Source organism: Panthera tigris, chromosome X (genome assembly GCF_018350195.1).
Source record: "Panthera tigris isolate Pti1 chromosome X, P.tigris_Pti1_mat1.1, whole genome shotgun sequence".
In the NCBI taxonomy this organism is placed as follows: Eukaryota; Metazoa; Chordata; class Mammalia; order Carnivora; family Felidae; genus Panthera; species Panthera tigris.
The window spans coordinates 112,597,359-112,608,724 of record NC_056677.1 but is presented as its reverse complement, the minus strand read 5'-3'; positions in this window follow the sequence as shown (position 1 = coordinate 112,608,724).

Sequence of the window (11,366 nt, the reverse complement as noted above, 5' to 3'; positions counted from 1 at the left end):
CCCTTCCGCCCCTGAAGTGGTTGATTACAAACATTTCCCTGGCTATTTCCCCATGAGCTCACCTACAACCACCCACAGAAATGGCACGTTGCCTTAGGCAGGGAAAGTGCTACATTTGAGCCAAAGAAGCTATTCAGCCTCTAAGCCCCATTGGCTTGTGCCACCTGAACACCACCAGGAAAAGCAGGACTCTCCTCCTGCCACAGTTACACTCCCGCTGCCGCGCCAACTCTCTGGCCGGGTCCAACGCCAAGGGTAAATTCAGGATGCCAAGCAGATGCCCCAGGCTGACACAATTAATTCCAATTAGCTGACCCCTTTTCCTTCCGCCTGTTGGCTCCAAAGGAGCTCTGCCCCGATGCGGCCAGTCTAGCCAGAGCTCTTTCACAAGCTCCGTATCTTGGACAGTTACCCTCCATAAATGTTCACCACGGAGGGTGCCTACAGCCGGCACTCAACACAGCTCAGCCTCCAGCACGGACATCGTGCTTCAAAATGGACCAAATGTAGGTACATTAAGGGTGCATCTGCATAAACCAAACGACGCCAGTGCCCTTTGCCCAGCTCCTTCTAATCTCCACTCTCTGGGTCTCAACATCCCCCTGACACCTCACAGTTCCATGGCACAGATGAGCGGGCTCTCGGCAAAGGAAATCGTGACCTCTCCATAAAGAAATAGAATATCAGTGTGAGGGAAGTTCTCCCTAAAAACATCCCCCCTCCCCCACCATTTACTTTTCCTTAGGCTTGCTTCTTTTTTAGGCCAGTGGCTCTCTAAGTCTGCTCATTTCGCCCAGGAGCAGTCCTTCACCCTCACTCAGCCACTTTTCATCTGAACATACATCCCTCTCACTTGGGCCTTTATCTTACTTTACTTGGCTATTCGTTCATAGATCTTGGCTGCTACAGCAGAAAGCATGGATTCTCCTCCTCATTTGCCAACCACAGAAGCACTTCCCAGCCATTCCACAGCCACCAGCAAGTCTCTGGCCAGACAAGCCCTTCGACCTGAGATGCCGTGAGAATCTGCCCACTTGGCCCCCGTTCCCTCTCCTTATTATCATTGGCAGAGCTTAGCACAACTTCTCAGCTACAGAATCACCGTCCAAGAGGGAGCTGGCTCCTTCCAGATACAGTCAAGGCTCTGGATGGAGTCCGGTGGCTCGCTGATCACCCACACTGGTCCTAGTCCATAAAGTCAGAGCACAACCAAGCTGCAGGGGAGGATGCTGGGCTCCGTGAAGGCCAGGAGCCATTTTGTAGAGCAGGGGTTAACCGAGGGTCCCTAGAACCCAGACTCTGTGGATTGTCTTCAAAGATCACGAACACGCTACGATTGGGTTCAGACAGGTACATGTCTCTGTGGGTATGGATGCGGGTACATGCGTTCTTGGGTGGACAGGGTCCCTAGCTTTTATCAGCTTCTCAAAGGGGACCCCGATCCAGAAAAAAAAAAGTTAAGAATCACTGTTGTCAAAGAAACAGTAGGCTTGGTTGGCTCTGCTCCTCAGACCATTGTGGAAAAGACATTGTGGAGAGCCAGAGTACAGGGAAGGGCATGGTAGAACTGAGAATGGGATTTCAGGACCCTCTTCTCCAGAGCCAGACAGCCCAACCACAGCCATCAGTCCAGATCTAAATGCTGACTCCAAGGTTCAGACACTGGACGGATCCAAAACTCTTGCCCAAGTCTCAGTGCAACGCTTTACTCATGGACAAGGGTACACATTAAAAAGGTGGTAATGGAAACCGAATCACTGGGACCTCAGTTATATATCCCTGTCCTTCCTGTGGGTCGTCCCCTCATTAAAAAGAGGAAACTGAGCCCAGAGGACGGACGCCACAGACTGCCACGAAGCACCCATTGGTTTCACCTATCACCCTCCTGCACCCTGGGCCTATAATCAGTAATGGCTACTGATCAGGTCATAGTGAGTGAAGCCTTTGAAAACGCTGATGTCAGAATAACCAGCGCCACCATCCCCGTGGGACAGAGAAAGCCAAAGAAATCCACTATACGCTCGTTTACTTCATTGCAGCAAAGGGAGCCCTGACCAAATGTGAGCATTAGTTAAAAGAGGAATTGAAGAAGTTAAGAAAGTCAAGAACCTCAAGAGGCCTGTAGATGGTTTAGAAAACTTACCTAACCGAAATACCAGGGTATTGTGTGTGGCAAAAAAATCTCAAACACCAGAAACTTGGAAAGAACTATCTTCAAGCAACAAGTAGCCAAGTAAGAGAGGAGCAGTGTGAAAAGGGCCCCTTCTCCAAATGGAAAGGTGGCTCAAGAGAAGGGAACGAAGACACTACCCAAAAGGGGCAGGGCAGAGGCAAACTGAAAATCAGGAAGGACTGAGGGAACTGGAGAGAAACCAGGCAAGGTACCTGAAAGCCAAAGCCAAGAGCCTCTTCAGTTATAGTCTAGGAAGAATGCCAGCAAGATGACCAGTGAGGACAACTGACAGTTGGGATAACAGCCATGCTTGGGAGGCCAAGAAGTGATACCACACAGGATATCACTGGGATGTCTGTTCCCTAAGCTCTCACCGGAAGTGTCCAAGCTGCGAGACTAGACTGTGGCAAACGCTGAGGATGTCCAAGGCCTACAGAATAGGCTAAAAGTATAGACTTCACTAGAACACAGTGGCAAAGTGTCCCCAATGAAATTAGGGCAGAAGGTGCAACCTGTCCTTACCAAGTAGCCCCCATGACGAAGGCGGGCACATTGACAGTATGAGTTCCATCCATAAGGTAGGGTCCTAAAGAGATCTTGGGGCACAGGCTGGGAAATACCTAACTTGTATAACGAACAATGAGCTCCATGACCAGTTAGACCTCAGTTTACACAAGATGAAGTCGTGCCTGGCCAATCTATCGGAAAATTTTAAGCAGCTCAAATGCAAATAGGCAGTAAATAAAAAGCATGAATAAAAAGGGAACGTGAGAATAGAAGCTTTTTGATATAGTGCCAAATCACTACGGGATTGAGAGTATATTTGTATCACGGATAAGCAGTGGGCATAAGGACAAGGACACGGGGATAAACCTGACTTTCTCTTAAGGAGAGAAGCGTAGATACTACGGACTCCCCCCGCAAAAAAATTGATGGAGATCTAGCTTATTTGACTTACTCGAAAATTAGGTGGAAGAAAGTCAGCCTCGTAAAAACTTCAGGTTTCCAGGCAACACCCAACCCTTCTGGGTAGTAACATGTTAAGCTCTTTAGATTAAACTGCAGGAAGATGCTGAGAGGCTGTGTGAGTGGGCTGAAAAGTAGCAGGTGAGCGTCAGTGTAGGCAAGTGAATCCCATTAACCACTCAAAATAACACACGGAGCAATCAAGCCTCCTTTGTACAAATCCTCGGGACATCTGCATACAAAACGAAAGGGCCAATTTTGCCATTAGACCGATGGAGTGACATAGAGGTCATCCACTCAAATTCCTCCTTTGAGGAATGAGAATATGGAGACCCGGGGACACAGCCAGGTCTAGAACCAGGAGCACACACCAGGAGTATTAGTCTTTAAGCATCGGCTAACAGATCAAGAGTCACGGAAATAATGGTGGTGTGATAGGGGCCCATGGCTTTGCAAGCCAGACACATACAAATCCCAGCCCCATTTCGAGCTGTGTACAAATTAAGCGAGTGGCTCAATCTTTCCGAGTCTTTCTGAGTCTCGTTACCTGTAAGGTAGGAATCATGCAAGGCTGTTATGAGGATTAGAGACACTTGAAAAGTGCTCCACAGAAGGATCTGAATAGGCACTTATCTAAGGAAGATATACAAATGGCAGTACGCACATGAAGAAATCATTAGGGAAATGCAAATCAAAACCACCACGAGATATCACGCCACACCCACCAGGACGGCTCTAATTTTAAAAAAAATGGAAGATAACAAGTGTTGGCAAGGACGCGTAGAAATCACAACCCCAATACGCTGCAGGCAGACACGCAAAAGGGTGCAGCTGTTGTGGAAAACAATTCAGCAGATCCTACGTTAAAAGGAATCACCATACGACCCGCCGATTCCACTCCGAGGCATAGACCCAAAAGGATTGGAAACAGGTGTTCAAACAAAAACTTGTACGTAAATGCTCGTAGCCGCACTATTCACAACAGCCAAGAGGTATAAACAGCTCAAATGTCCAGCAGCTAATGAGCAGATAAGGAAATGGTGGTCTATCCATACAAGGAAATATTACTTGGTCAGAAAAAGGAATGAAGTACCGATATATATCATCAGTTGGATATACATAGTTGGATATATCAGTTGAATCCAAGTTTCAACACGGATGAAACTTGAAAACACTGCGCTAAGTCAAAGAAGCCAGTCACAAAAGACTAAATATCATGTAATCTCGTTTACATGAGATGTCCAGGACAGATAAATTTATTGAGATAAAAAGGAGATTCGTTGTTGGTTAAGGCTGAGAAGTGTAGAGCGGGGGATAAGGGACTATAAGCTAAAGGGTATGGGGTTTCTTTCTGAGGCCGTAAAAATATTCTAAAACGGACCCTGGTGAAGGTTGCCCACGTCCATGAAGATACTAAAATCAGTTGAACTGTACACTTTAAATAGGGTGTAGGGCGTAAGGATTACATCTCAGTAAAGCTGGATAAAAAAAGTCATGTGTTCTACGGACAGTGATGTGTTGGTAAATGTTTAACATCTGGATCTCAGAGAAAAAAGTCCTCCTTTGTAGTGTTTGATTATTTCCATGGTGAGAAGGGTCCCTTGACCCATTTCGAGTGACCAACGTGGTGTCGGGAGATACAGAGCTGGGACGAGATGTGTTGAGGCATGCCATTATAAAGCACGTGCCTCATGGGGACACAATGGACGTAAATAACCTCGAGATCACACGTGGTAGGAAAAGGTGATAAAATAATTAGGAAGTGGTGTGTTTTGAAGGTGATTCATTTAACTGTAGGTTTATATAACTTTTAACGGGTGCTTGCAAACTTCCTGGAGACTTACCAGTCGGCTCTCGCAAACCCGGTACCGACTGTCGCCAGGCACCTCACTGTAAGCACTGAATACTCCTTTTGAAGGATGACACACACGAATCTTCCATAAAAGTGCCACCTTTTGCATTCATTTGGGCAAAAACTCAAAACCGTCTATGGCCATTACAGTTTGGCTTGAAGAAGCTGCTATTTCCCCCCTCTAATGCTGATATCTGAGCATGGCAGGAATGTTTTCCTAAACGTGGAAATATAATCCTATTTTCTGTAGACTCCATCTTGAGGCGTTCTGGCAACGTCGCCACAACCCCCAAGCAACGCTAACTGTTCAAGGACGGCACCTGAACACGCTAGAGTTGCCTTACTCTGGTCAACCCACTGGCCCCGGGGGCTCTCTGCTGATTCTCAGCTGCCATCAAACTCAGGGTTCATACTGTTTTCTGAAGTCGAACTTCCAAATGTCTTAATTCAATTACAAACAAAATATAAACCAGCCTTTAAAAACTCCACAGACCCTGTTCTTCAACGCACAGCCAGGGGAGGTTTGAAGCGTTTGGAGCTCTGAATATTCACTACCAATTAGCAATATGTCAGTTCTAACCACCCAAGCCCTCCACCCAAGGAATACATGTAGAATGCAGCAGGCCGGCCCAATGCTCCTGGCCCCTGATACTTCACCAAGGTCACATTGTGAAACTCTTGAGCCTCTGGGCAAGTTGACTCAAGAAGAGTAAGCGTGGTTCCAAAGATAAGAGGGTTTCCTGTTCTGGAAATCTGAACAGGAAAGCGAAGCAGCTACAGCGAGCTCTGAGGTTTTTCCACATGTTACTGGGGGGACTTTGAACAAATTATACAGCTTCTCTGAGCCTCGGTTTTCTCGTCTATAAGATAAGAAATATTGGCAATACCCATCTCATAAGACCGTTGGGAAATTAGATGAGATAAGGTGTATAAGATGCCTTGCACGTCAGTGATATGTTTACAGAGCTGCTTACAACAGGGAAGCAAAGTCGCGTAGCAGCTAAGCAGCCATGTTGTAAAGTCAGAGTCTGTCCTAAATTCAAGTTGTATTATTTTTCAAAGTTTATTTACTTATTTTGAGAGAGCGAGAGAGAGCAGACGTGCCCGTGTGAGAAGGGGAGAGGGGCAGAGAGAGAGAAAGAGAGAATCTCAAGCAGGCTCTACACTCGGTGCACAGCCCAGCACAGGGCTACACCTCACGACTGTGAGATCCCGACCTGAGCCGAAATCAAGAGTTCTTTGCTCAACCGACCGCGCCACCCAGGCGCCCCACTTTAGGTCATTTTATTTATTTATTTATTTATTTATTTATTTATTTATTTATTTAATGTTTATTTATTTTTGAGACAGAGCATGAACGAGGGAGGGTCAGAGAGAGAGGGAGACACAGAATCGGAGGCAGGCTCCAGGCTCCGAGCCGTCAGCACAGAGCCCGACGCGGGGCTCGAACTCACAGACTGTGAGATCATGACCTGAGCTGAAGTCGGTCGCTTAACCGACTGAGCCACCCGGGCGCCCCACTTTAGGTCATTTTAGATTTGTGTGCATTTCTGAAACATTCTGTGGATGGAATCACACACTATGTACTCTTTCTGTGTGTGGTTTCCTTCACTCAGCATAATTATTTTGACATTCACCCATGTTGCCATGTCTGTTAACAATTTGTTCTCTTTTGTAGCTGCAAATGGGATTCCAATGTGTGAATATACCATTTGCCTGTTGGTAGACATCGGAGCTGTTGCCAGTTTTTATCTGTTACAAATAAAGGAGCTGTAAACGTTCAGGTACGCCACGGGAAAATGTTCCAATTTCTTTTAGGAGTGGAAGGGCTGGGTCATACAGTAGGTGTATGTTTAACTTTTTTTTTTTTTTTAACCAACCCACTTCCCAACGTGGCTGTCCTATTTTCCATCCCAAAAGCAGTGCGTGAAGATTACGGTTTCTCCAAATCCTCATGACCTATGTGGAGAAACGAGCATTAGGATCCGCTGTGATATGGTTTTCCTCCGATCTGTGGGGCTTGGGTTTTGTTGAGGCTCTTGGACCCATGGGTGTCTACTTTTTACTCCCTTTGGGAAAGTTTTGGCCATTAGGTCTTCAAATAATATTCCTGTCTCCCTAACTCCTTGTGGGACTTTAGTTACACTTGAAATTGTCCCACAGCTCACTGCTGCTTTGCTCCTTTTTTCTCTTTTTTCTTTCGGTTTCATTTTGGGCAGTTTCTCTTGCCGTGTCTTCAAGTTCACAAACGTTTCCTTCTGCGGTGTCGAGCATGCTAACAATGTCATCCAGTGTGTTTCTTATCTCAGACATTATATTCTTTAACTCTAGAAGTAAGATTTGAGTCTGTTTTCTCTCTTCCATGTCTCTCCTTCACATGCCCATGCTGTCCTCCACCCTCTTGAACGTATGGAGTCTGTTTTTCAAAAAACCACTTTAATGTCTTTGTCTCCCAATTCTATCATCTGTGTCTGTTTTCTAGCTAAGGGGTTTCCTTCTCATTACGGGCCACATTTTCCTGTTCCGCATACTGCGTAACGTTTGATTGGACTTTGGGCTTTGCAAATGTTATGCTGTTGGCTGCTAGATAATTTGTGTACTCCTTTACATATTTCCGAGCCTTGCTCTGAGTTGTGGTAAAGATACTTGGAAACTGTTCAGTCCTTTCAAAAGCCTGATTTTAAGCTTTGTCGTGTGGGATCAGAACAAACTTTAGACTGAGGTTAATTTGGCTCCACTACTAAGGCAATCCCGTTCTGAGCACTGATAACCCTGTACGGTATGAAGTTTCTTCTCTCTGACTTCCGGGAAACTGGGCTATAGCCAGCCGTGTGTGAGCCCTAGAAATCGCTCCACCTATTCCTTTTGTGTCATTCTTTCCCCAGCCGTGGGTAGTTCTCTCACACACATGTGCTGATCAGTATTTGGTCAAAAATCCGAGGGGTACCTTTTACAGATCTTTGGAGCACGAGTGTGCTCTCTCTCTGTCTCTCTCTGCTCTCTCTTTCTCCCTCTGGAAAGCTCCTCTCTAGTATATTACCTTGTAAATTCTAGCCACCCTCACCTCCCTGAATTCTAAACTCTGTCTCCTCAAGTTAGGCAGATTTTCAGATTCAGCCGGAGTTCCCACCCTGGAAACTCTCTCTATGTAGTAAACTGGGCCAATGGTAGGGCTCACTTCATTTATCTCTCTTTTCTTGAGGATTATTGTCCTGTACTTCCTGTCTTGCGGTGTGTGACAATCGTTATTTCATTGCCAGAAGCAGAAGTCCAGATATCACATTTTAAAGATCTGGGTTGGATTAGTTTGGAGAATTTTTTTAAATGTATGTTTGTTTGTTTGTTTAGAGAAGGCATCTGAGAGGGGCAGGGGCAGAGAGAGAGAGGGAGAGAAAGAATCCCAAGCAGGCTCCATGCCCACTCAGCGTGTTGCCTGGAGGGGCTCGGTCTCATGACTGTGAGATCGTGACCTGAGCCAAAACCAAGGGTCAGACGCTTAACTGACTGAGCCACCCGGTGTCCCAGTTCAGAGGATTTTTAATAACACCCTGATAGAAAGTAGACGGAATCAAAAGTCAGAAACTGAGAGGACCCGTAGAGATTATCTAACCCTGCCCTCGCCTCATTTGGTAGATTCATAACACTGAGATCAGAGAGGGGAGGGGATCTTCTCAAAGTCACACAGCAAGTTAGCCACAGAATTAGGACTAGAAATCAGGTCTCCTGCCCTTCATCTCTAATCCATCCAGTTATTTCCTGCCAATATTCTCTTCCAAACCATTTGATTCGGACAGGCGTGACTTTGAAATCCAGACCTCTGTCCTGCCCAAGCCTACACCCAGATGGTACTTAATCTCCCCTGGGTTTTGCAAACACAACCTCTAGGGATGGCCTAAAGTGAATGCCAGAGCAGCTCATAACATGAAAAAACTCAAAACGCCCCCTTGGGCAGGCACTCCAGAACGAAACCATATATCATTCCCCGCTGACTTATTACGAACCCGCTAAGCAAGAAGGAGTGTGACTTAGAATTTAGATTAACTCATCTCGTCATTTCACCACCTATGGGAGCCATGTATCCTACTAAGAGAAGCCATTTTCAGCGCGACTGCGTTTGTCTTCCCACAGTTCTGGCAACTCACCTGGATTCCAAACTTTCTCCTGAGCTGGGTCTCTGGGAGCCTTTCTGTTTTGCTTCTTGAGCCTTCCAGGAAGCCGTCTAGGAAATGTCCTCGCGTCGGAGTCAGAACAGGTTTTACCTCTCAGCTCCAACGCTTACTTGCTGTGTGGCTTTGGGTAAGTTATTTAACTTCTCTGTAAGGACAGGGACGGTACTATCACACACAGATTCTGAAGCACATTTTTAATTTTTTTTTTTACTTTAGCATCTTTGAAATCAAGAGGTATATTGCTATGAGTGATGTGACAGCTAAATTTGCAGCTTTTCTTTCTTAATGATAAATGATACCTTGGATTCTAAAAATACTGTATTGATCTGTAACTTGCAGAGTTTCCTCAAGGATTAAATAGGATAAAGCAAGCATAGGGCCCGACACATGGTAGGCACTCAAGGACCCTTGTACCTCCATTGTTTCTAGAACCAATACCTGGCTGGGCTGTGGGCCTGCGATTTCCCTCGTCCAGCAGTTGGTTACATCCATCGGGGCAGTCCGATGAGGTGAACAAGACGAGGCTGGCATGCTGCTGGCCAATGTTGCTGTGTCTGACTGTCATCAGGCCCTAGACCCCTTTCTAGAAACTTCCTGCTCTCCAGCCCCACCTCATTAATACCACTATCCCGAGCTGATTTCTGCTGCTACTGAATTATGAAGGTAGGGAAAAGGACTAGGTGGCTTCTTGTGCCATCACCCCAAACTCTCACTGTCTCGTCCCAAACAACCTCTCCAGAATCTAACGAGGCTTGTCCGTTGAAGGGCTCTTCCAAGGCCATCAGAATCGGAGCCTGCAGGGCCTGAAGCCAAATCCACATTCTCCAAGGCCCCCCACATACCTCCAGTTGGGATGCTGATACTTGAATGCCTTTGAAATTCAAGGACACCAACTCTGTTCACGCCTGGAGGGAATAAGAGGAACCAGACACCTGAGGATTTACAACCCTCAAATATCTCCCTGTCCAGAAGAGCGCCTTTCATTTCTTTCCCAGAGCTTCCCTGGCTTTCTTGCCGTCTCCTGCAGGCCGACTGGCCTGTTCCAGAGGCCTCATCCCGCTCGGGCTCCTCCACACCCCCCTCTGCCCGCTTAGTCCCCAGGGAGGCAGCTGCAGCCTCCATGAGCCTGCCACCCTGAGGCACCCACCTTTAATATGTACCTAGAGGTTTGTGCCCTGTCCCCCAGCGGATTCCAGCAGTCCAGAGAACTCTCAGGACCACAGTGAGGAGCAGGAGAGGGTAGGATGGACCGAACTGGGCTGTGCTGTGGCCACTTCTCACAGGATTCTGTACCACGGCCAGCGTGAGGCTAGGAATTAATAACTGTGAGCGATTATCATGGGAGCTGTCTCCAGGAAAAACGACCAGGTTTATACCATTCAACCTTGGGAAGATAAAATCAGGCCTAGCAGAAAAAAGACAAATGATCTACAGCAAATGTAGGACTTAAAATCCGAAGAGCGTCCTGGAGCCTGATTAGACACCTGCCTTGTCTCCCTGTCCAGAAGGCATGGGGTGCAGGAGTTGGCGGGGGGGGGGGGGCATCTCTCTCTAGCCCATCCACCGACTCAGAACCTTGTGCTCATTGTCGGCCCTCTCCAACACCTCCTTGCCCTTCTCCCTCACCGCTGTCAATCTTGCCTCTCTGTGGGTCTCCGTTCGGCCCCCTCCGGGTGACGTCTCAAGACCCAGCTGGTCCCCTGTCACAGCCTCCTTTCTGCTCTTTCTCCCTTCAGTGTCTCCCCCACCCCCACCCCAGTCCCGCTTCTACAGGACCCTGGAAAAACAGCAATCTCATCGCATCACCCTGCACAGAAACCGTCAATGAACGATAATGGCAAAATGTTTATCATTGTTAAGGCTAGATGGTGGGAACATGGGAGGAGGTGATTTTCTTATTCCCATGACACCCCTGTACGTTCGAGATGGCTCAGCATAAAGCAAACCCTCAGCAGCCCTCCAGGGATCTCAGGATACAGTCGCCAGTCCCCAGACTGGCACTCGAGGCCGTTCAGGATCGGCTCCTGCCCCATTTTTCCAGCTTACCTCCTGAAGCTCACCGCGCTGCTGCCTCTCCTGGCCCCCAGCTCTCTCCTGCAGCCTTATCTCTGCCAGCGCGTCTCCTTGCAGAACATGCTTTCCTTTCGGTCCTGCTTAGAAAAACTGTCTCCTCATCCCTCGGGAACCAGATGCAAATGACCCCTGT